At 42.2% G+C, this 25,264-nt stretch overlaps 1 protein-coding gene and 1 long non-coding RNA gene across 2 annotated transcripts in view; one reads left to right on the forward strand and one right to left on the reverse strand.

Annotated features, from left to right (window-relative positions):
- The window catches only part of LOC147015622 (uncharacterized), a 246,816-nt gene that overhangs the window by 125,686 nt on the left and 95,866 nt on the right, over positions 1-25,264 (forward strand). The gene's annotated exons all lie outside the window — the stretch shown is intronic.
- LOC147015624 (uncharacterized) overlaps positions 1,439-25,264 on the reverse strand; it is a 28,694-nt gene continuing 4,868 nt past the window's right edge. Inside the window, exons 2-3 of the long non-coding RNA XR_015050121.1 lie at positions 2,273-2,419; positions 1,439-2,085 (exon numbers count right to left, since the gene is read on the reverse strand). This is a non-coding gene — a long non-coding RNA (uncharacterized LOC147015624). The remainder of the gene's footprint in view (positions 2,086-2,272; positions 2,420-25,264) is intronic.

The following is a 25,264-nucleotide window of genomic DNA, read 5'->3' on the forward strand; positions in this document are numbered from 1 at the left end:
CAATTATTAGAAAATGAAAGAAGTTCAAGATAACAGTCAATCTCCCTCAGTCTGGGGCTCCATGCAAGATCTCACCTCGTGGAGCCTCAATGATCATGAGAAAGGTAAGGGATCAGCCAAGAACTACACAGCAGGACCTGGTCAATGACCTGAAGAGAGCTGGGACCACAGTATCAAAATTAACCATCAGTAACACACTACGCCGTCATGGATTAAAATCCTGCAGCGCACGCAAGGTCCCTCTGCTCAAGCCAGCGCATGTCCAGGCCCGTCTGAAGTTTGCCAATGACCATCTGGATGATCCACAGGAGGAATGGGAGAAGGTCATGTGGTCTGATGAGACCAAAATAGAGCTTTTTGGTTTAAACTCCACTCACCGTGTTTGGAGGAAGAAGAAGGATGAGTACAACCCCAAGAACACCATCCCAACCATGAAGCATGGAGGTGGAAACATCATTCTTTGGGGATGCTTTTCTGCAAAGGGGACAGGACGACTGCATCGTATTGAGGGGAGGATGGATGGGGCCATGTATCGCGAGATCTTGGCCAACAACCTCCTTCCCTCAACAAGAGCTTTGAAGATGGGTCATGGCTGGGTCTTCCAGCATGACAATGACCCGAAACACACAGCCAAGGCAACTAAGGAGTGGCTCCGTAAGAAGCATCTCAAGATCCTGGAGTGGCCTCGCCAGTCTACAGAGCTGAACCCAAGAGAAAATCTTTGGAGGGAGCTGAAAGTCTGTGTTGCCTAGCGACAGCCCCGAAACCTGAAGGATCTGGAGAAGATCTGCATGGAGGAGTGGCCAAAAATCCCTGCTGCAGTCTGTGCAAACCTGGTTAAGTACTACAGGAAACGTCTGTTCTCTGTAATTGCAAATATAGGTTTCTGTACCAAATATTAAATTCTGTTTTTCTGATGTATCAAATACTTATTTCATGCTATAAAATGCAAATTAATTATTTTAAAATCATACAATGTGATTTTCAAGCTTTTTGTTTTTGATTCCGTCTTTCACAGTTGAAGTGTACCAATGATAAAAATTACAGACCTCTACGTGCTTTGTAAGTGGGAAAACCTGTAAAATCGGCAGTGTATCAAATACTTGTTCTCCCCACTGTACATATATATGTGTGTAATGTGCAGGTACATATCAAATAACTGGTAAATGTTGTTGTAACTCCTGGATAAAGGGGAGTGTTAACTTGTCTGACACCACATATCAAAAGGGCAAAGGAGACCCTCGGGACATCATTGAATGCGAGTGAAAGCCATCATGGAAGCTGGCAGGAAAAAGCTGTTTCTCCATACCGATGGAATAGTGCAGTGTATGATTAGAAGATTGTAGGTGATGTGCACAGACATGCCAGACAGTCCTCAAATTGGGCTGTCAAAAATCACCAATACCAAACAAGCTGGAGGACTTCTCTTCCAGCTTCAATTCCACCTTGTAATGTACTTCTCGAAAGAAGTACATCCCAAATACAACTAAACTTTTTTTTTAGATTCTGGATACGATAATTAAAGTCAGAAAGCCATGAATAATTATCAAATAAGTAATTGAAACCCCCAACCTTCCACTTACAATGAATAATTGTCTTGGTTAAGTGCGATTCAAAACAATCTGATGGGATTGTGCAGAGGTAGCGCACTTACCTTTGAGCTGTCTTGTTTCGGTTCGATTCCCGACCTGATAAACCATTGAATCGGTGATTCAGGGGCATGGTGTTACATCACAGAATGCACGCATCCTTGGGTGGATGTTAAGTGGGTCTGCTCGCATTAGCTGGTGAATGTTAAAGGTCTTTTGGAGAAACTAGGTGAGCTATCGTCAGCCCTGAACAAAGGACAAATCTCGACCTAAATAAACTACAGTCGAACACTCTTAACTTCGGCCAATGAAGCAATATAAAGGTGGGGTTATTTATTGCCATTAAAGTGGTGGTGGTAGTTGTAGTAGCAGTATGAGCTTGACTTAAATCCCTCGATGACCACTTCGGTGAGGACCAAAGCGTGACCAGCAGGGGGCATTGGAAGACCATCCAAATGCATGTACGCCGCTCATCACGATTGTTTATCCAGATGACCTTGAATAGGAGAACAGCAAAAAATAAATGTGAAGGAATACAAAGATGAAGTTCATTCATTCTGTTAAATCAAGGAATCGAGCATGTGAGTGTCGTGTCTGTGCTGTCTTTTCATGAGAGCAAGTACAAGGACGGAAGTTGCCATTTGGAGTGTGAAGAGTATAGCTTAGTTTGATTCTCACTGAACTGAGTTGTGGATGTGGGAAAAACATCCTCAGCGGAGGATGTGGGCTTCAAATGAAGCTGCGTCCTGCAGGCACAGCGTGAACAGGGACCATTGAATGCTTTGTGGAGCAGGTGGTTTTCAGATGGAACGTTCAGCTGGGTGTCCTGTCTGCAATCACATGAGTATATATAATATATATATATATATATATATATATATATATATATATATATATATATATATATATATATATATATATATATATATATATATATATATATATATATATATATCTATATATATATATATATATATATATAATATATATATCAGTGGGGCATACTTTCATTCTGCAAGCAACGACTCCAGTGCACCGTACTTATAGACATCAGTATAAGCTTCATATATTTGATGAAGTGGTTTGTGAAAAAGCTTTATGTTCATGAGCACTAGGTTACAAGCCAAAATACAAGGTAAAAATGTTGCATATTCTTAATTAATCAAACAATGACCAAAGCAATGGCAAGTCATGTGTTTTTTTTTTTTGCACACACAGTCGAGGCTCATGGAGGAGCCAGTGCACTGAATGGATCAGGACATAACAGCCAAAACTAGAAGGACACTCTGTATAGTGCATACCTCTGCCACGTAATGTCTGATCCATGAGAACATATCGGGGACAATACATTTTGGAAATATCATACGAAATATCGTTTTTGGTCCCATCTCTCAATGGTAAAGAATCACTTGGAAAATTAAATGATTCTCATATCCACATCCGGATTCGGATCTTTCCCAAAATCAAATCATTCCGTCGTGGTCACACACCCAATCTTTCCATCACATTTCATCCGAATCCGTCCACAACTTTTTGAGGTATCGTGCGATATATTAGTTGATCCGGATCTGGATCTTCACCAAAATCGAATCAGTTTGTCCTTTTCACACACCCAACCTACCCAGCAAATTTTATCCAGACTCATCTACAGCTTTTTGAGATATCGTGCTATATTGTTGTGGGCCAGGGTTTGGCGGCGATAAACGACCACCAGGGGGAGCAGTAGAGTCGCCTCCCACCAACACCCGGAATTTAGGTCGTGACTCTTGGACAACTCCGAAAGGTCACGGGTCACTTGGAGGACCGTGGTCGCCAATATTTTGACGGCGTGAGGAAGGGTCCACTTGTCTAATTCCAATTTACCGAAGTACTCAGGCCGTCTAACTACTGGGGAAACCACACCCTCGGCCGACTTTGTCCGAATCGAGTCGCCATCACCGACTCCGATCCGGCATAACCAAGCGGAAGTTACCAAAGCCGCGCCGGACCAAATGAACAATTTACCTGCCCGAATGGCCTTACTATTTCTCAGTACGCACCATGCTAGGCTGATGAAGGAAAGCACGAACAACGAACTGGAACATTTAACAGGGGTTTATTTATAACAATAATCAGGGAGGGGAAGCACACAAAGAGCAGAGTTATCCGAATATGCAGGCAATTTACAATGTACAAGGAAAAAGCACTTAACAATTCTACTTGCAAGACGGCGCCACACACACACACACACACACACACACACACACACACACACACACACACACACACACACACACACACACACACACACACACACACACACACACACACACACACACACACACTGGACCTCGTGGGTCTATTTTCGGCCTTTCAGCTAGGAGGGAAGGCGAGCTGAGGGCAGGGGCCTATTGGGGTACCTCCCCGCCTCGTGCGGTTTCACCAGACCCGCCCTTGTGGAGCTCGGAGTCCATGGGGGGAACGGGGATCCCAGGACGAGCGCTCCAATGCAAACCACCACGGTGGGACTCGAATCCACGACCCGAAGTCCACGGCCCACCTCCCCGGCAGCTCGGCCACCACCACCACGAGAATCCACCGTAAAGGGCCGCAGACCAAGCCAATCGCCACAATCACTTCTCGGCCGAACCCTGGTCCAGCCAACCACTCTACTCTTCTGAGGTGGGAGGGTTCTCTTCTCCTCGCCACTCGCCTCCTGATTGGACGAGGGGTTGTTGGATAACTATTGGTCACCTCCCGATTGGCTGGGGCGTGCGTGTCATGCTCACCCTTCGCTCATTCGCTGGAGGAAAAGTCCATGCCCTGCCTTGGGGCAGAGCCTCAATCTGAGGCGATGGAGGCTCCGCCCACGCCTTCAGCCAAAACACGTGGGCAATGGCGACCGGGAAGAATGAGAGACGGTGGCGTTGTTGTTGTGGATGTAGTAGTAGTAGTCATTGTTGTTGTTGTAAAAGATGTAATAAACCTGACTAAAAAAATAACTCGTAGCACACACGAAATTCCCATGAGACAGAAGGAAGGATTCTAACTATAAACACATACTTATCGAAATAACTGAACTACGGGGACTCTGGCTGCTTGTGTGCACAAGGTTTCCAAATCCGTAACAATATATCGTTTTAGCCTTGTCACTCAATGGTGAAGAATCACTGAAAAAATTCTCGGATCCGGATCTGGATTCTGAGCTTCACCAAAATTTAATCAATTCTTCCTCGTTAGATACCAAACCTGGCCACCAAGTTTCGTCTGATTCCGTCCGCACCTTTTTGAGACATGCTGCGAAATGTCCTTTTTGGCCCGATCTCTCAATGGTCAAGAATCATTGAAAAAATTCTCGGATCCAGATGCGGATCCGGATATTCACCAAATTCTAATCAATTCGTCTGTTTCACATACCCAAACTCTCCACTAAATTTTGTCCGAATCCATCCACAGCTTTTGGAGATATCCTGTTCACAGACAAACACAGACAGGGGTGAAAACATACCCTCTATCCACCTTTAGGGGCGGAGGTAAATAGGACACAAACACGCATGCATTGGGTGGACAAGACCTTCCAATTGAAATTGGAAAGAGGAGGGTTTGGGTGGGGTTGATGAGGGCAGAAAAGATCATGTTTTTAATTTGGGGATGATCTGAGATGGTGGTGAAACAGCTGTCTTGAAGACCTGCAGGAAAGAATGAGATTGAAGAGGACATGGCAGTTGATTACACAGATGGGAAAAGAGAGGAACAGATGAGTGAAAGTGAGCAGTGATCCTGGATTTCAATAGTGTCACCAGAAGGGGGTTGATGGTCGACCATGTGAGCCATGTGGAAACCTGGTTGGGTGGGGGGGGGGGTCGGAGGGGCAATGCACAAAAAGAGCAGAGGGTGCAAGACCAGAAAGGAGGCGGTCGAATACAGATAGATCACCAACCTGTCTGTGATGGCGAAGACTCAGCTTCAGTGTGGGAGATTCCAATTATCTTGAAGGTCCTGGTTTTCACATGCAGCTGAGCAAGATGTGAGGCAGGGGAGCAGCCCAGAGGGGAGAGCAGTATTCCACCGAGCTGCAGATGAAGGTCTTGCAGGTGGATAGGAGTCCAGGTGTGCGAAGGAAGGACTTTGTGTGATGGAGGATGTCCAGTCGGTGGCTGGCTTTGAAGGCCAACTTTGACATGTGGTTTGCCCAAGAAAGATCATGGCTGATCGTCATACATAGGAGTTTGAATGACTGAACTTCCTCAAGAGGATTGTGAAGAAAGTAGAAATGAGCATTTGCCAGACGGTCCTTTTGGAGAGAGATTGTGAGAGTGTGACATTTGTCAGGATTGAAAGACATATTCCAAGTGTTTTACCAGCTTGTGATTTTTTTTCCAAAGTCTGAAGAGGGGGAAGAGGTAGCAGCCTGTCTGCCTGAAGGATGAGGGATGTCATGGCGGAGGATGGAGTCATCAGCAAATAGATAAAGAGGATTTTCCAGAGAATCAGAGAGATCATTGCACGATGAAGATCAGGAACAGGACTGGGCCCAGAACACTGCCTTAGGGAACTCCAGCATTGATGAAGAGAGGAGATGAAAAGATTCCATTGAGTGCCACATGTTGGCTATGAGAGCAGAGGAAGTCAGTCAACCATGTGCAGAGTTTGAAGAGCAAGGCAGGATGCCATACTGTATCAAAAGCATGGTATGTGCTCAGAGAGACGGCCCTGATATCATGTTTGACATTGAGGGCCTCCATCCATTGTTGGGTGAGCAGAAGCAGCATGTCCAAGATGGAGGGACCTGGTCTGAAACCAAATTGGTGATCTGAGATGAGGTTGTTGGAGAAAAGAAGGGATTTCGTATCAACTGACCTTGCTGATGATTGGAAGTAAACTGATAAGTCTGCAGTTGAGGGGATCCGTTTTTGCACCTTTTTATGTCATTCAATGATGTTGGCAGACTACCAAGCAGATGGAAGATGACCTCGTGAAAATGACAGGGTGAAACGACGAGAGAGAGAGAGAGAGAGAGAGAGAGAGAGAGAGAGAGAGAGAGAGAGAGAGAGAGAGAGAGAGAGAGAGAGAGAGAGAGAGAGAGAGAGAGAGAGAGAGAGAGAGAGAGAGAGAGAGAGAGAGAGAGAGAGAGAGAGAGAGAGAGAGAGAGAGAGAGAGAGAGAGAGAGAGAGAGAGAGAGAGAGAGAGAGAGAGAGAGAGAGAGAGAGAGAGAGAGAGAGAGAGAGAGAGAGAGAGAGAGAGAGAGAGAGAGAGAGAGAGAGAGAGAGAGAGAGAGAGAGAGAGAGAGAGAGAGAGAGAGAGAGAGAGAGAGAGAGAGAGAGAGAGAGAGAGAGAGAGAGAATGAATGAAAATGAGAGAGAGAATGCCCAACAGCACCAGGACAGGTTTTTTTTTTTAGACACGAGGTGATGTCGTCCCATCCAGTTGCAGAGTCGAGAGTCGAGGGTCGAAATAACCTTCTCCACCTTCTCAAGAGCAAAGGACACAGAGTCCAGGAGCATTTGGGGATGACAGCGAAGGAGGATACTGAGAAGGAGGTTTGGGGGACACAGGATTTGGAAGCAAATACAGAATTGAGGCATTCAGCTTTCTCACAAAAAGTTGGCTGTGGTGCCATTTGAAGAGAGGGAAAGGATGAAAGGAGATCATACTCCAGAGAAACTTCACAAACCTAGGTTTTTAGAGGAAGGAAATAAGTTCAAAAGTTCATTCTTGAGGTTGGACAGATGTTGTTTTATGACTCTCCTAAAGTGGCCACACATTTGTTGCAGACTTTTTTAAATGTACTGAGATTGCCTTAGGTCAGATTTGCCTTCCAGAAAGAGAAGGGAAGTTATTTTCAGAGCAGCTGCCTCACCCTAGGACTCAATGTACCTTGGGTGGGAAGAAGGGTAGGATAGTTGAAGATGAGATGGGATGAATCTGTGGATGAGAAAGAGCAGGTTTCTATGGAAGAATTCCCAGGCTGTGTTAACATCAGGGGCACTAGATATGGGAGACCAGTCCTGAAGAGAGATGGCTGCTTGCAGTTCCTGTCAATCTGCTTGAGTGACATGCTGGACTGGCTGGCATTGAGGCAGCTCTCTGAGAATAGCCAGAGAGATGTTGACTTTCACAAGCATATGATCAGATGAACCAATTGGAGCAAAGGACACAGAGTCCAGGAGCATTTGGGGATGACAGCGAAGGAGGATACTGAGAAGGAGGTTTGGGGGACACAGGATTTGGAAGCAAATACAGAATTGAGGCATTCAGCTTTCTCACAAAAAGTTGGCTGTGGTGCCATTTGAAGAGAGGGAAAGGATGAAAGGAGATCATACTCCAGAGAAACTTCACAAACCTAGGTTTTTAGAGGAAGGAAATAAGTTCAAAAGTTCATTCTTGAGGTTGGACAGATGTTGTTTTATGACTCTCCTAAAGTGGCCACACATTTGTTGCAGACTTTTTTAAATGTACTGAGATTGCCTTAGGTCAGATTTGCCTTCCAGAAAGAGAAGGGAAGTTATTTTCAGAGCAGCTGCCTCACCCTAGGACTCAATGTACCTTGGGTGGGAAGAAGGGTAGGATAGTTGAAGATGAGATGGGATGAATCTGTGGATGAGAAAGAGCAGGTTTCTATGGAAGAATTCCCAGGCTGTGTTAACATCAGGGGCACTAGATATGGGAGACCAGTCCTGAAGAGAGATGGCTGCTTGCAGTTCCTGTCAATCTGCTTGAGTGACATGCTGGACTGGCTGGCATTGAGGCAGCTCTCTGAGAATAGCCAGAGAGATGTTGACTTTCACAAGCATATGATCAGATGAACCAATTGGAGCAAAGGACACAGAGTCCAGGAGCATTTGGGGATGACAGCAAAGGAGGATACTGAGAAGGAGGTTTGGGGGACACAGGATTTGGAAGCAAATACAGAATTGAGGCATTCAGCTTTCTCACAAAAAGTTGGCTGTGGTGCCATTTGAAGAGAGGGAAAGGATGAAAGGAGATCATACTCCAGAGAAACTTCACAAACCTAGGTTTTTAGAGGAAGGAAATAAGTTCAAAAGTTCATTCTTGAGGTTGGACAGATGTTGTTTTATGACTCTCCTAAAGTGGCCACACATTTGTTGCAGACTTTTTTAAATGTACTGAGATTGCCTTAGGTCAGATTTGCCTTCCAGAAAGAGAAGGGAAGTTATTTTCAGAGCAGCTGCCTCACCCTAGGACTCAATGTACCTTGGGTGGGAAGAAGGGTAGGATAGTTGAAGATGAGATGGGATGAATCTGTGGATGAGAAAGAGCAGGTTTCTATGGAAGAATTCCCAGGCTGTGTTAACATCAGGGGCACTAGATATGGGAGACCAGTCCTGAAGAGAGATGGCTGCTTGCAGTTCCTGTCAATCTGCTTGAGTGACATGCTGGACTGGCCGGCATTGAGGCAGCTCTCTGAGAATAGCCAGAGAGATGTTGACTTTCACAAGCATATGATCAGATGAACCAATTGGAGCTAAGGTAGAGCAGGAGACATTTGTGGGAAAGTTAGTCATCACCAAGTCCAGAAGAGAGGATTTGCCATTTGGAGAATTTATCCGGGTTGGAAAGTTTATGGATTGATTCATTCCCCTGGAGTCACACAAATCCTTTGCTGAGGTGCCATGGTTGGTGAGAAAGGAACCAACATGCAGCCAATTTGCATGGTAATAATTTAAATTTCCACATATGGAGGAAGAGAGAGTTGAGATGAGTGGTTAATAGTTTGTCCATGTCGAGAGAAAGAGAGATAGAGATAGAGAGAGGTCATCACTGTTTGGAGAAAAGTACAACACACAGGTAAACAAGAGGTGGGAGTGGAGGGAAAGTCACAGCCAGAGGTACTCCTCAGGGTTGGCAGGCACAAGGGCAGTGAGAAATTTAATTATTGATGTAAAGTGTAAAGTGTGACCCAAAATGCAACATGATGAAACATTCATTATCTAAAGTGTGCTATCGTTACTATGATTACTTAGTTATGAGCAATATTTAAATATATCAATACTTTTGCGCATCATAAATCAGACAGACATTGGAGTCACTTGCAATGCTTCCTTTCTCATGGATAAAGTCCATGCAGTCTCCTTCAACTGTTTCAAAAGTCTGTCTTTCCAGATAGACGGGCACAGAAAGAGCAGACAAAACGATAAATAGTAATGCTTCTCAACCAATAGAAAACTAGAACGGGCACTCAGTAGAGCGCATACCTTTGCCAACGCTACATTTTGCCCCCCTCCCCACCACCCCTCCCCCCCAGAAACCGTTGATTGTGAGGGTATTTAATCCCATCCCACATCTGCCATCTCATATATGTTATGATGGCTTAAAAACATTAAATTTCCTGCTGTTTGACACTGATTCACGTACATTGTACAATTTCTGTATGAACTTCCTGACATTTTTGGGTGTCGGTGTCAAGTCAATCTAATGACAACTGGTCACATAAGAAGAAATGAGTTCAGTGACACACCCCCCCGCCCCCCCCCCCAATGCTTTAAACTCACCAATAAAGTCACTGTCAAATATTACACATCACAGGATAGGGAATTGAATTCTAAACATTTTGAATCTACTTACATGCAAATTGTATAAGAATTGACCGCGTTATGATAATAAAGGTCGTTGACCCCCCTGACCTTTGACCCAAACCGCTAACACAGGTAATGACGTCATTGTGTCATATCATATATCACAACATTGGGCATTGAATTCACAACATTTTGGCATTGGATGCATGCAAATCGGATAAAAATCGACTGCACTATGGCAAAATGACGATTTTGACCTTTTCATTGGTATGAGAGTGTGGGGAACAGAACAGTCAACATTTTGGTGTTGGTTTCATGCAAATCGGATAAGAATTGACCGTGTTATGACTAAAACCGCACATTTTGCAATGTCGTGACCCCCCCCTGACCTTTGACTCCCAACCGCTAATAAGGGTTATTACGTCATTGTGTCATGTCACATATCACAAGATGGGGCATTGAATTCTGAACATTTTGGTATTAGTTGCATGCAAATTGGATACAAATTGACCGCGCTATGGTAAAAAGACGATTTTGACCTTTTCATGACCTTGACCTTGACCTTTGACCCGATCGCTCCCAAAATCTAATCAAATGGTCCTCGGTTAATAACCAATCATCCCACCAAATTTGCTGCGATTCAGTTCATTACTTTTGAAGTTATGCGAATAACAAACAAACAAACAAACACACATATTCACAAATAAATAAATAAATACACAGCGATCAAAACATGACCTTCGCAACAAAGTTTGCGAAGGTAACTAGAGAGTTCAGAGAACCTGTTACCCTCCGCAGTGTTTGAGTATATACTTCAAATTAAAACAAAACAATGAAATTAAAGATCGTTAAAGAAACAATTCCGGAAGTTTAGCACGATTGAAGCAGTCTTGTGCATCACCCAGAAACACCACCCCATTTAACATGTCCAGGTACTGCTAGATATGGAAGGGCTTTTAAAGTGCAAAGAAGGCGATTTGTGTTGTACAGTGTTCGTGTCTCCTTGCTCTAATTCAAGGACCGGTGTTTGTGTGTTTGTTTGTCGCACCACTCCTCCTTACAGTTCTGGGCCAATTTACATCCAGACTTGCTACATAGGATCAGCATGACCCCGATTAATGTATAGGGGTGAGTTTTTTTTATCATTGCCAGTGGTTTTTGATGGGGGACGACGCAAATTCCCCATGTAAATGTGTATCATGTCGCGCCGCCTGCAGGTGGGGGAGGGTATTACAAGTCCCCACCATTTACAGTGCAGTGTTCCTGTCCCCCACGTTTTCCAGTGCAGTGTGGCGTTTTGAATTATAAGCAGTAGGTATGTTTTTGCTTCATGCACGTAACCTGGGTTATTCTTTTTTACTGTGCAGAGTTGTCTCTTGCCTATAAACCGTCAAAATAATGGTATGCGTCAGAAGAACGTGTTACATGCTTGGAACAAGATTGCCCGTAGGACGAGTGCTCTGATAATCACAAACAAATCGGAGAAAAGTGTTGACAATGTTTAAATACCGGACATGATTTTAAAAAGCTTTGATTCCCTCGTCGTCTCAGCTAAACGTGGAACAGGAACAGTGAAACATATGACGTATCAGAAAGTAAGTACAGTATGATTTAACTTTGAAACCTCAGCATCCAAGCTCATCAGCTCAGTACAAATAATCGTGTTTTTCTTTGCCCTCGTGGCTGGTTTTAAAGCAATTGCCAATTGGTTATTTATATGAATCGGGTGTGCTTTGGAAAGCCTGCTCAGTCGGTGATCCGCGATAGTCATACCGGTATGAACTATGAACTAGTTCCCGTTCCCAGAATAAAATGTTTTCAATTTGCATGTAGAATAGACTTCCCGTTCCCACCCATTGTTTAGAGGGATGGGGGAGGGAAATGGAATTAAGTTTAGGGTGTTTCATTCCATGAGTAATGTCCCCGGTGTTCCGAGTCTCGACTCTCCAACTTTTGTCTTTTAGTCGAACAATCCATCTTTCAAACCTTCTTTAACTCCAGATACCCATCCATCGCCGGTCCCTCGCCCTTTAACTTCCAAAAAGTAACTCAATAACTCCTCAGTCGTCACGATCCTCCACTTTTTGCCATTCAAACCCCATAATTCCCATGGGAAACTTCCCTCACCTAAATACAACAAATCGTTCCTCGATGTCAAACCCCTCTCGTCGTCCTGGCACCTCGCAACCCCCACTTCACACCATCCCCTTCAAACCTCCCTGTTCATTCGACATCAATCTCCCCCCACCCACCTCCATCACGTCACGAATAGTAATTACCCGATTAACTCAATTGACTCATTACAATGACCCAAATTAATTACCTGATTAACTCATTACGTGTAGGCTCCAATTACCTCTGCCACTGAAGGTGAAGGAGGTTACGTTTTCACCCTGTCTGTCTGTGTACAGGATATCTCAAAAGTTGTGGACGGATCTTCTTTGCCCTCGTGGCTGGTTTTAAAGCAATTGGTTATTTATATCAATGGGATGTGGTTTAGAAATCCCATACAGAGTCAGTGATCTGCGATAGCGATAGCGATATGAAGGCGATATCGGTATGAAAGATCATATCGGTAGAGTGTTCCACAAGAGTCATACCGGTACAGCGATAGCAATGGATACCTGTGCCGATTACCAACACCAATCTCACTTTAAAACAAAATCATTTTTAATACAAGTTGAAGTTGGAAGTAAAATAACCGTTCTCATCATGGGGGAAAAAAGCCTCATGTGGGAATACTTCAAAAAATTACTGTCAATGATATGTACGACCTCTATGAATACGTAATGGACCATTGGACCATTACGTATTTTTCGAACCTATGCAAAAAAAATTCATAATAATGTCATTGTATTTAAAAAAAAATAATATCGATACAACGGTATGAACCTTGTGGTGCATGGAAAAACATCGAAACTGATGGAGCCTTTCATATATTGTTATGGCCACAGATACTGAGTGTATTATGAGGGGGTTAATCCTAGCTTCTCCTCGGAAGAACCAGATCTGGGGCCACCGCTCACAATTAACTTAGTGGTGCGGTGGGATGCTTAACATCTACAAACGCCAACCAGTTAACCATGAGTTCCAGTGTCCACTGTCTAATTTGATGTTTAACTCGAGGTCATGTGGCCTCCTGACTGGGGAACGCGTCCTTGCCGATGCACCAATCTTATCTTGATTCGACCTTAAGTAATGTGGCTGAGCATTTACCCCTGGTGCACGCTGACTTTGACAGGTTAATTAGTTTGAGAATTATAATCTCCCAGTCTATCGAGGTTCGGACAATGCTGGATCAATGGGAGGAAATGATAATCACGGACAGGTTGAAATATCAACAAGGAATTTATTATTAAGAAAAAAAATATGCTGAAGGACTTTTTATTTCCTTGTCGATTAAATGGATGAATTCAAATCAAATGTTCAATCAACAAAGTAATCTCAAACAAATAAAGAATTCAACATACATTTCTAGAAAAATGGACAAGGAGCAGATGCTTATCACTATCCCTTACTTCACAATTAAACACGAGACATGGGTACCCATCAGACCATTTAGGGGGAAAAAGAAATCTGGTCTCGGCTTACCAAGGCAGAAGTCGTGGTGTGTCTTCTAATATAACCCAAAATGTGTGTGAGTGTGCCTTGGTCTATCTCACCAAATGAGCTCTCCACAGCCCGGCTCATTTCCGCTGTCAGCGCCTTGCCTCGCCGTGCACCCACCAACAAACAAGCTCGAACACCAATCAACGTCACGTCGTCACCCCCACGAACCAGGTATGCCAAGAGCCAGGTACACCAAGAGGCAGGTATGCCAGGAACCAAGCACGCCAAGAGCCACGTATGCCAAGAATCAGGCATGCCAAGAACCAGGTACACTAAGAACCAGGTATGCCAAGAACCAGATACCGAGCAGAACCAGCAGGAACAGTCCAACTGTCACCAACTACCGTTGCTGCTGTCCCCAACTGTCAGGAGCTGTCAACAACCATCAGCAAGATCTCTCACCAAGTCTGATCAAGATCTCTGACCAACTGCTATCAGGATCTCTTCGCAACTCTGATCAGGATCTCCCACCAACTGCCAGCAAGGCAGTCCTGCTTTCCTTGCGGCTAGTGTGGGCAGAGGCTCAAGCACGACTTCAGCCAAATCCAGCCTGCCTATTGGCGCATCAATGCACGTGACCTCCAACCATTCATTCTCGCGGTTATTCTCCCCTGACCATAAAACGAGATGCAACTCCCAATTAACACAGGCCTGGCTTACGACGCCATGTTTGGGGTGCTGGAAGAATGCCAGAAAGCAGCTATTTTCTGGAACAACCGAGCGAAAACAAGAAGCGCTCACAAAACGTCAACGGGAAACCATCACCTCTCTGTTCAGCCCGACATGAAGAAGAGCCAGCCAGCATCCATAGAGCTGTTGAACAGGGGGGGGGGGGTTTGTCAAACGTCAATGGAAAAAGGTGGGTGCTTGAGGTAAATTATCTGAGACCACAGTCAAGTTTGATCTTCAAAATGAGCTGTTCAGGAAAAGCTTGTGGTGTGTTTAATGACTCAAATGTCCTGTAAGTCCAATGTGAAAATGATAACCAAAATAAAATGTGTAAATAAATCGTGTATTTCCAAGCCAATGTGTCTTGATTGAAAGGGAATAGAATGAGTCTCTGTTGGGCTAACGGCTATCTATCGCGTGCACAAACGGTGAATATCGCTCGTGCAGAAATGAAAACTGACGTAAAATCATGCATCATAAACATGTCGCAAAGAGGAAAAGGTTATCCCATAAGAAAGAAAGGGAACCTGTTCTTTACCCTTCTCCAACGCATCAAAGAGTTAGAATCCCACAAGACAAGGGAATGGGTCTATTCTGAACATGCATTTATAGAAACTAGTACGTGCCCGTAAAAAAAATAAATAAATAATAATAATAATAATAATAATAATAAATAAATAAACCACACAGGCCGTTTCTTCGCTCTCAGGTGCCCGTACGTGCGTGACCCGGAAGTTCGATATTATTCGCAGTTACGATTATTCGCAATTTATTTTTAATACCCAATTATTCAATTAGCGCCAACGTATTTTACCTTTTCGCAATGTCGTGGCAAGGGAAAACAAAAAGAGAAGAGAGAGAAAAAATTTACTTCCTGGTTCGGAGCATACCAGCACTCTGATGTTCCCGAAATTTATACACCTTCTAATATGAAAACGATCATAACTTGGGCCATTGTGTTTATCTATAAATGTGCATCAGAAATCGAGAAATTATTAGAATACACGAAGTCATCACTCTCCGGAAGCCCGTACGTTGAAACCCGTAATGGGGAACGTGGCTGAGCTTCCCTTCCCCATCGGCCACGCCCACGCAACAACGCGTCTTCCCATTGGTTTGGTAAATAAATGGCCATAACTTGGGAACCACTTGTCCGATTAATATCAAACCTTGAAAAGGCACATCCTCAGGTCCCCAGCAATATACCTGGCAAATTTCAATTAGATCGGACCAGAGGTTGTCGAGAAACAGCGGTCACACACACACACACACACACACACACACACACACACACACACACACACACACACACACACACACACACACACACACACACACACACACACACACACACACACACACACACACACACACACACACACACACACACACACACACACACCTGGAATTGTAGATAGATAATTTTCGGAGGACCTGAATATTGTGTTTATTACTCGGATCCGATTCTGAAATCCACAACAATATATTACGGTTTTGGAAAACTACCCCAAGGGGAGAGCATACATGTGCAAGTCGGAGACCCGAGGATTAGTTATTTCATTAGTCTTTGTGTGGATAGTCCTTGTCTAAGGGATGTTCGGGTAGCATGCATTGGTTTGTGTGATGTCTTCCCTTCAACCCACCTCACCCCCACTCCTTTCAACAATCCCTCCTTCACACCATCGGTCTGTTGCTCCCTCTGCTTTCTCAAGCCACCAATAATCCCCTTCACCAATCCCTCCTTCACCCCATCGGTCTTACCTTCAGTCCTGTGGCTGTTATGGGGGAAAAGGTGAGATCCGATGAGGAAAAAGGTGCTCGTAGTTGGTCCTTGTCCTGGACGAAAAAAGCAACATGAAGAGGAAGAGGACAGTAGTGCAAGTGTATGAGACAGAATCGCTAAAGAGCTTGTCCTTGACCTAAAAGCTTGGTCTGCGAGGAAAGCTCAGAGTGAGAAGAGGAAGAAGAACACAGGAGTGCAAGAGACAAGAGGAGAGAAAGCAATGTCCTGCAGGGAGAAAGGAGCTAAAAGCTTACCCTCGTCCAAAAAACCTTTCCTGCAATGAGAAAACGGACAAGTTACGCTTCACACACAATGGGCGCAATTTCTGTGCACCGGGCTCGATGGATACAAAATGGTTTCTAATTGCAAGTCGTCACTACACCAAGGATGGAGGGACTCCAGTCCATTTTGTAGGACAATTAATTCATTAACAACATAATTAAGTTTTCTCAGTGACTTAAATGGACAAAAAGGAAATTATTCATTGGACGGATTAACTTATGTTTATAATATTTTTTTTTACTTTTGGTGGGTGTGCAAAGCAGCGACAATTAGATTACACACCATACATGAAGCTTCCTGCTTCCACTCACACAAGGTATTGTCAGAACGTTCCTTAGTACATCTCATGTGCATGAAAATAAAGTGGAAGCATTTGCAAGGACTCCCAAGTTCATTTTGTCAGTAATTCGTTGGTAAAGGCCCTGTCACACCTTGACGTTTTAGCCAGCGTATGCCGATGTATGAAACATTTTGCGAATACGCTGGCACACGTCGAATACGTTATGGGTAAGTTTTGTATACGTTAAGAGCACGCTGAAGCACGCTGACATACGTCGTAGTACGCCGAGCTCATCGACAAATTTTAAGCATGCTCAAAATTTTTCGACGTATGCCAGCGTGTGACTCACACGTTCCACATACGCTGGCCATAAGTTGTAGGCACGTTATGCGATCGTTGACACACGTCGACACACGTTACTTGTAAGTTACTCATAAGTCGAAAAACGTCGAGGTAATGTTTAGCGTACCCGAAACTGATTTCTAACTTATGAGTAACGTGCTGTGAACCTATGTGTAACGTATCTCCAACGCATATTGACTATGTAGACGTATTTGACATCTTCCGGACGACCACAGAACTTACTGAACGTGTTTCTAACTTACAGCTACCGTATAATGGTGTATTGGCAGCGTTTAGGGGAATTGGTATATAAAAATGGGCTTCACAGGAGGAACCCGTCAATGTTTCAGACTCAATTTTTTTTTCTTTCTTCGGCATGACTGTGATGTTGAAACTTCGATGTCTAGTGCGGTTATTATGATTTGAATCGTCGAGTGGCAGCCTATTAATAGGCTACGCCACGTGATCGTAGGCGATACATTGCCGCGCTATGCATAAGTTAGACTATCGTTGGGCATACATTGTGAATGCCGACAACACGCTAAGCATTCATTGGTACAAGTTATCTATAAGTTATCAAAACGTTCTGTGTACATTACTAATACATTATGCATACATCCAACTCGTTAATATATGCCCAAAACTGAAAAAAAACATCAATAGTTCAGCGTACGCCAGCGTTTTACATACATTTTGATATGTTGCCATACGCTGGCTAAAACGTCAAGGTGTGACAGGGCCCTAAGTGAGTGATTGGTAATAACATTTTAATTCTTCTTGTTGTTTTTTTTTGCTATGATTTTTCCTTTGACATCATAATTGTCACTAACTGTTAAGACTGATAAGGTTTCTCTTTTTCGGTAAAGGCCCGGTCACACCTTGACGTTTTAGCCAACGTATGCTGATTTTTGAATTTTTTTTCTAAAACGCTGGCACACGTTGAATACGTTATGGGTAAGTTTTGATAACATTGAGAGCACGCTGAAAAACACTGCCATACGTCGTTGTATGTTGGCTTTAAACGTTGTACTTTTTGGTTGTCCTCAAATTTTTTCATGCTTGAAATTTCACGACGTATGCCGGCGTATGACTCACACGTTCCGCTACGCTGGCCACAAGTTGTATGCACAGTCTGCGATCGTTGACAGACGTCAACACATGTTACTTGTAAGTTAATCATAAGTTGAGACACGCCGAGGTAATGTTTAGCGTACCCGAAACTTATTTCTAACCTATGATTAACGTGTTGTTGGCACGTTACGCGATCGTTGCCACACATCGACAGACGTTACTTTTAAGTTACTCATAGGCTGAAAGACGTCGGTATAATGGATCGTCCTTGCATCAGCGTCCACGGCCACGGCCAGGACACTTATTTGCAGCATTCTTCAAACTTTTCTTCGGCATGACGAGGATGTTCACACTTCGATGTCTAGCTTGGCTATGATTCCAATTGTCCATCGGCAGCGTCTATTTAAAATAGTCGAGTTTGAGCGTTTTAACACGTTCAGAAGAAACGCTTCAAATTTCAAAACCTCAGCGTCAAAAAACAAAGGCGAGTGACAGCAATTTAAATCGTTCATTGTAAACAATGAAAATAGCTGAGTGGTACCGTTTAAAAGTCGTTGAGTGTAAAAAAAATCCAATTGTTGAGCGCAAGCGTCTACTTTCAATAGTGGAGTTGCAGCCATTTAAATCGTTGAGTGGCAGCCTATGAACCTACCCGTGGACACGCGGACGCAAGGACGATCCATCATAACCCACACCCTCCCCCTCACACTCACCTACTACTGCCAACATGAACAAACTACTACTAATACTAATACTAATACTAATACTGATACTGATACTGATACTGCTGACATGGACATCGACTCAAAAAGGAACTCAAAAACACTGTTGGGTTCCCCTTTTATGAGCAGCATTTTTATATACCAATTCCCAAAACCGCTGGGAACACGTCTTTATATGGCATTTTTAACCTAGAAACACGTTCATTTATTTTTTTTTTGTCGACCGGAAGACGTCATTGGAATACTTCTACATACGTCGATGTGTGTTGGGACTACGTAAAGAATTGGTTCAAAGCACGTCAAACACAAGTTAGAAATAAGTTTCGTGTAAAAAAGACATTACCGCAACGTGTTTCGACTTATGAGTAGCTTATAAGTAGCATTTGTGGACGTGTGTAAGCGTCCACATATCGTGTGTAAAACTTATCCCCATCGCATGCGGAACGTGTGTCATACGCCGAGTACGTCGTAAAATTTTGAACATGTTTAAAATTTCTTGACGTACTCTACTTACTACGACGTACGATAGCGTACTTTAGCATTGTACTCACGTATACCAAACTTATTCATACCGTATTTGACGTGCCCCAACGTTTTAGACACATTTTTCTTAGGTCGGCATACGCTGGCAAGATCGCCAAGGTGTGACTGCGATGTTGACACTTCCATTTCTACGGCAGTTATGATTCGAATCATTGTGCGTCAGCCTTTTAATAGGCTACGTCACGACATCGTCGGCGATGCGTGCAACGCGCTATGCCGAAGTTAGACATTCGTTGGGCATCGGTTGTGTAGGCCGACAACAGGTTCAGCATTCGTTGGTATAAGTTATCTATAACACAACGAAACGTTCTGTGTCCATTACTAATATGTTATGCATACGACCAACTCGTTATGAATACGTCCGAATCTTAAAAAAAAACATCAAAAGTTCAACGTCAGCCAGCGTTTTACATACATTTTAATACGTTGCCATCGCTGGCTAAAACGTCAAGGTGTGACCGGGCCTTAAAGTAAATCAACGGAAATGTAATTATACGTTGACAGAATTGACTAAATATTTTGTAGATATATATATATATATGTATATATATATATATATATATATATATATATATATATATATATATATATATATATATATATATATGCATAAGTTATATAAATATGTATATATGAAGCCTGGTGTTGGCTTAGTGGTTAGGATGGTGGCTTGGGATCCCAGGGTCCTGAATTCAAGACCCGTTGGCTGCTGAATTAACACCAGGGGGTTGAATCAGCCTGTCATCCTTCTGAGGTCGGCGAAATGAGTGCCAGTGTACTGGTCCCGGTGTATGCCCCGGTTAGAATAGGTGTACCATATCCCTGTGTGTCGTAAGAGGCGACCAGGGTTGGCGTCAGGAAGGGCATCCGGCCATAAAACATTGCCTCAAGAAAAAGCCAAACCCCTGCACAGCAGGGAAAAATGGCTGTAAAAACGGTCATTTATATAAATATGTTTATACATGTATATGAGTATGTATGTGTGTATATGTATATATATATATATATATATATATATATATATATATATATATACATACATACATATGTAGGTGTATATATGTATGTATGTATATACATACATATATACACCTTGTCAGGAGAAAAGGACACAGAGTCCAGGGACAGTTGAGTGCGACTGCGTAAGATGGGTAGAGAAAGTGATGGTTTTTGGACACCAGATTTAGCTGCAAACACTGAGCTTAGGCATTCAGCTTTTCACGTGCGGTATCAGCAGTGCGGCTATTTGAGGTAAGGGAGGGGATGGAGGGGGAACATACACCAGAAACAGATTTGATTAGATGCCACCACGATTTTGAGGAGGGAGAGAGAGGTTTGAGAGTTCAGACTTGAGATGAGAAAGATGTTGTTTTCTGGCTCTCCTGGGGGTAGATACACACTTGTTCCGAGCTTTTTGGAAGGAACTGAGATTGCCTTCAGTTGGGTTTGCTTTCCATGAGGCAAAGGCAAGTTGTTTCAGAACAACTGCCTCACCACAAGCTTCAGTGAACCAAGGGCGGGAGGAAGGGTAGGACAACTGAAGACGAGAGGGGATAAATCTGTGCATGAGGGAGAGCAAGTTTCTTTGAAATAATTCCCAGGATGATTTGATGTTGGAGAAAGTAGCGATAGGAGACCAGTCTCTAAGTTTGATGGCTGCTTGGAGACCCTGCCAGTCGGCTTGAGTGAAATGCCAGACTCGACGGTGGTGAGGTGGTCATCTGATAATAGCCAGAGAGATTCCACTTTGACAAGGACGTGGTCAGAAGAACAGATTGGGGCGGAGGAAGAGCAGCAGATATTGTCAGGGAAATTTGTCAAAATCAGATCCAGAAGAGATGGAGTACCATTGGTTGAGATCTGGGTAGGGAAGTTGACTGATTGAGTCAGTCCCAATGAGTCGCAGAAAGCTTTTGCTGAGGCGCCATGACTGGTGAGAGAAGTACCCACACCTCGCCAACTGGCATGATGACAATTAAAGTTGCCACATATGAGGAAGAGAGAGTTTGGATGAGAAGATAGAAGTTGGTCCTTGTTTTCAGATAGTGAGGTGTAGATCGAGTCATCACTGTTAGGTGGACGGTACAGTACACATATAAACATGAGGTGGGAGTGGAGAGGAAGCCGTAACCAGAGGTATTCGTGGGGGTGTGGGGGAGTGAGGGTAGTGCATGGAGAGTGAGGAATAGAGTCTTTGATGAAGAGAGCAACTCCTCCACTAGGGTGAGGAGTTGCTGTTTATGAATGTATATGTATGTCTATATATGTATGACTGTATGTATATATATATATATATATATATATATATATATATATATATATATATATATATATATATATGTATATATGAAGACCACAAGGGGAAAACCAGAGATGTCACTTTTTATAAATTTCAGGGTTATTGCACCTGCCAATAGTTGGCAACATAAGGTTTCCTTTCACAATATTACTTTAACAAAAAACCAGGGGTGTCACATAATTTATATGGTATAAAGTTTAGCCGTGCAATGAAAAAACAAGTGTTGTCAAAACTGAACAAGTAGAAACTCAGAGTTGTCAGTACTTTACTCCTGGTTATCTCCCTTTCATTCATGTTAACTGTTCCACCATAATATTCAGAGTTGAGAAACTAAAAAATGAAAGGTTGTAAAACTTTCACTGCATAAACTCTGAGCACTCCACTAGCCTATTTGGTTATATCATGGGCTCCGTAGTTGGTGCATATCGTGGTTCAAGCCTGGTCAAACCTTTATTGTGACTTTTATGGGACCCTAGCCGTGGCTTAATGGTTAGCGCATCTGAGTACCCATCCTCATTCGATGTACCCACCGCCCAATCAACCTGCTTAGGTCTATGAGGGAGTCACATGAGGTGACCAGCTATCGCGGGGGTGGTTTATCCTTGGTTTCCTCCCGGTTTTCCATCGTATTAAGTAGTACGGAGTAAGAAATGGAGAATCTGTCGTCATATAAGCGAAATACCCTTGAGTATGGCATTGAACACCAATCACACAAAAAAACAATGACCGTTTAATGTTGAAAAAAATAATCTATGATCACCAGTCATGTAATGTATGCTAATAACCAACAAGCATGAATTTGCAACACATGTTGGGTTAAAATTGCATGGCAATTATTAAACAAGGGAATAACCAGTGATGTCAGTTTGCAACATTGATTCGTTCTTTGCTCTTAAATTAAATAACACAGAAGCTTGGCAAATGCTCCATGCTTCATTTGATCGGCCAATGATCACTCTTCCTTTTACTGGAAAAGAAATCTATTTGACAGTTATTAAAGTCCACCAAAGTCTTGAAACTTTGTTTTTCATTTTCTTCAAAATTGACTTATCCTGACATCTCTGGTTTTCCCCTTGTGGTCTATATATATATATATATATATATATATATATATATATATATATATATATATATATATATATATATATATATATATATATATATATATATATATGTATATATATATATATATATATATATATATATATATATATATATATATATATATATATATATATATATATATATATATGTATATATATATATATATATATGTATATATATATATATGTATATATATATATGTATATATATATATATGTATATATATATATATATATGTATATATATATGTATATATATATATATATATATATATATATATATATATATATATATATATATATATATATATATATATATATATGATTGGGGCAGTTGGGATGACACATTTTTATCTTGGGGCCAATGTGGAATTGGTCACAGTCTTTGCATGATGAACCGAGAATTGGTGGTGAAACTACGTTGGTGAAACTGGAAGGAATTTGAAACAATGACTAGTTCACTAGATGAACATGAAGAGAAATTAGGCTTGGAAAAATGACCCAGTCAGCCATCGCACGTCATTTTGCCTGTCATCTGGTCATAAATTTGACTTTGATGGGATCCGTGTCAGAGACACTACATCTAACAAACGACACAGGTTGATTTTGGAAGCATGGTACGTGAAGAGCCGGGAGGGCAGTCTAACTGGGGAGACGGTGGACAAACCCACACAATAAACACCTCTAATGCAAATGGTGAAAACTGGATGGTGCAAACAGCTGGATAAGGTAAGCAACAAACACCCAATCCCAAACACCACATCCACATGAGCACAAAACCCAATGAGAACCTCAACACTCACACAACCAACGCCTCATCATGCCCAACCCAGAGGCGAAACCAACCGTGTTAGTGCCCCAGAAACACAAACACAAAAACAACACCAAGCTCACACACGTGCTCACCCACACACATACAACACCAGATCACGTGTAAATAAAAGCAAAAAAGAGCAGAGCATCCCTTCAATTATGTGATTTGACATTTGTTTTTGCTTTTGCAAAATCATGTTTTTTTTTTAAAAAGCACTCCTTCATTTGACCTCGAGCACCAGCACGTGACAGGAAATGAGTGGTCGTATCAAAATAAAAACCGGACATGTGCCGAGTCCCGGGGTCTATTGTGCCTGATGAAGCCGGCTGTGAAGCTGATGAAACGTTGCCCTGAGACCGGTTCTGCTCTCGCTTTTTTGCTCAAATTAGCTGAGTCGATCGAGTTTCTACTTTTGGTTGGAAGCACCTTCTTCTTCTTAAAAAAAAAAAAAAAAATATATATATATATAATGTGTGTGTATAAATACATATATATTTGTGTGTGTATATATATATATACATATATATGTGTGTGTGTATAAATACATATATATGTGTGTGTGTATAAATATATATATATATATATATATATATATATATATATATATATATATATATATATATATATATATATATATATATATATATATATATATATATATATATATATATATATATATATATATATATATATATATATATATTAAGAGAGAAACGCCAAATTTTGTTCCCGCTTTGCGACGTCAGATCAAAGCTTATCCTCCTGAAAATTGGCAGGTATTGAACTTACTATCGGGAAGGTGGCTAGATGTACTTTTCGTTATGAACCAACTATTATATCTATTGTGAATTTTGGGGTGAAAATGGGCAGGTACACACACAATGCTCTTAAGAAGGAAATAAAACCATTACCACTTTCATTGAATAAGAAAGTAAAACCGCCTACCACGTTCATTGAAAATTGTGATTTTCGACGGAAAAATGTTTCTTTTATCGATGGAATGACCAATGAGGTTTCCTCGCATTCATTCACGTGAGTAATTTTTTTTATTATCCTTTCCTGACTTGCAGTTCATAACCATCCCCTACACACCTTTATTTGTCGACAACAGAAGAAAAAAGCCAAAACTAAAAAGCCAAAACTAAAAAAAGATTGCTATCTCGCTTGCCTTCCTTTAAGCCTTATTCTTAAAGCCAGCAAGCTACTGTTCAACAGTGCAAAACATTTAAACAGTGAAACAAAGATGCAGATTTGCATAACATTTTAACAGTGCAAAAAAGATGCAGGTTAGGTTTGCTCTTGATTTGAACAGTCAAAAGTGCAAAAAGACAGTGTATTCCATAGTTTTGCAGGTTTGCATTTGAAAAGTAGAATGAAAGATGCAGGTGGTTTGCTTACCAGCATACTTTTCTGATCCAATCACTCTCGGCCTGTAATCAACTTCAAATTGTCTAATTGACTCAAATTATACGACCATCCTCAAATTGTCAAGCTAAGATTTTTTTTTCTTTATCCACTGACTCACAACTCAGTCATCAGTCACTTCTGAGCAAAAATTGTACAGCTACCCACCCTGTTTGGTGGAGTCATCCTGCTCCAAATAAAGTAAAATAAAAGTAAAGTTATTCACTCTCCTTTTTAG

This window comes from Eptatretus burgeri, chromosome 12, assembly GCF_056783735.1.
Source record: "Eptatretus burgeri isolate ZD-2024b chromosome 12, Ebu_testis_v1, whole genome shotgun sequence".
NCBI classification, from domain to species: Eukaryota; Metazoa; Chordata; class Myxini; order Myxiniformes; family Myxinidae; genus Eptatretus; species Eptatretus burgeri.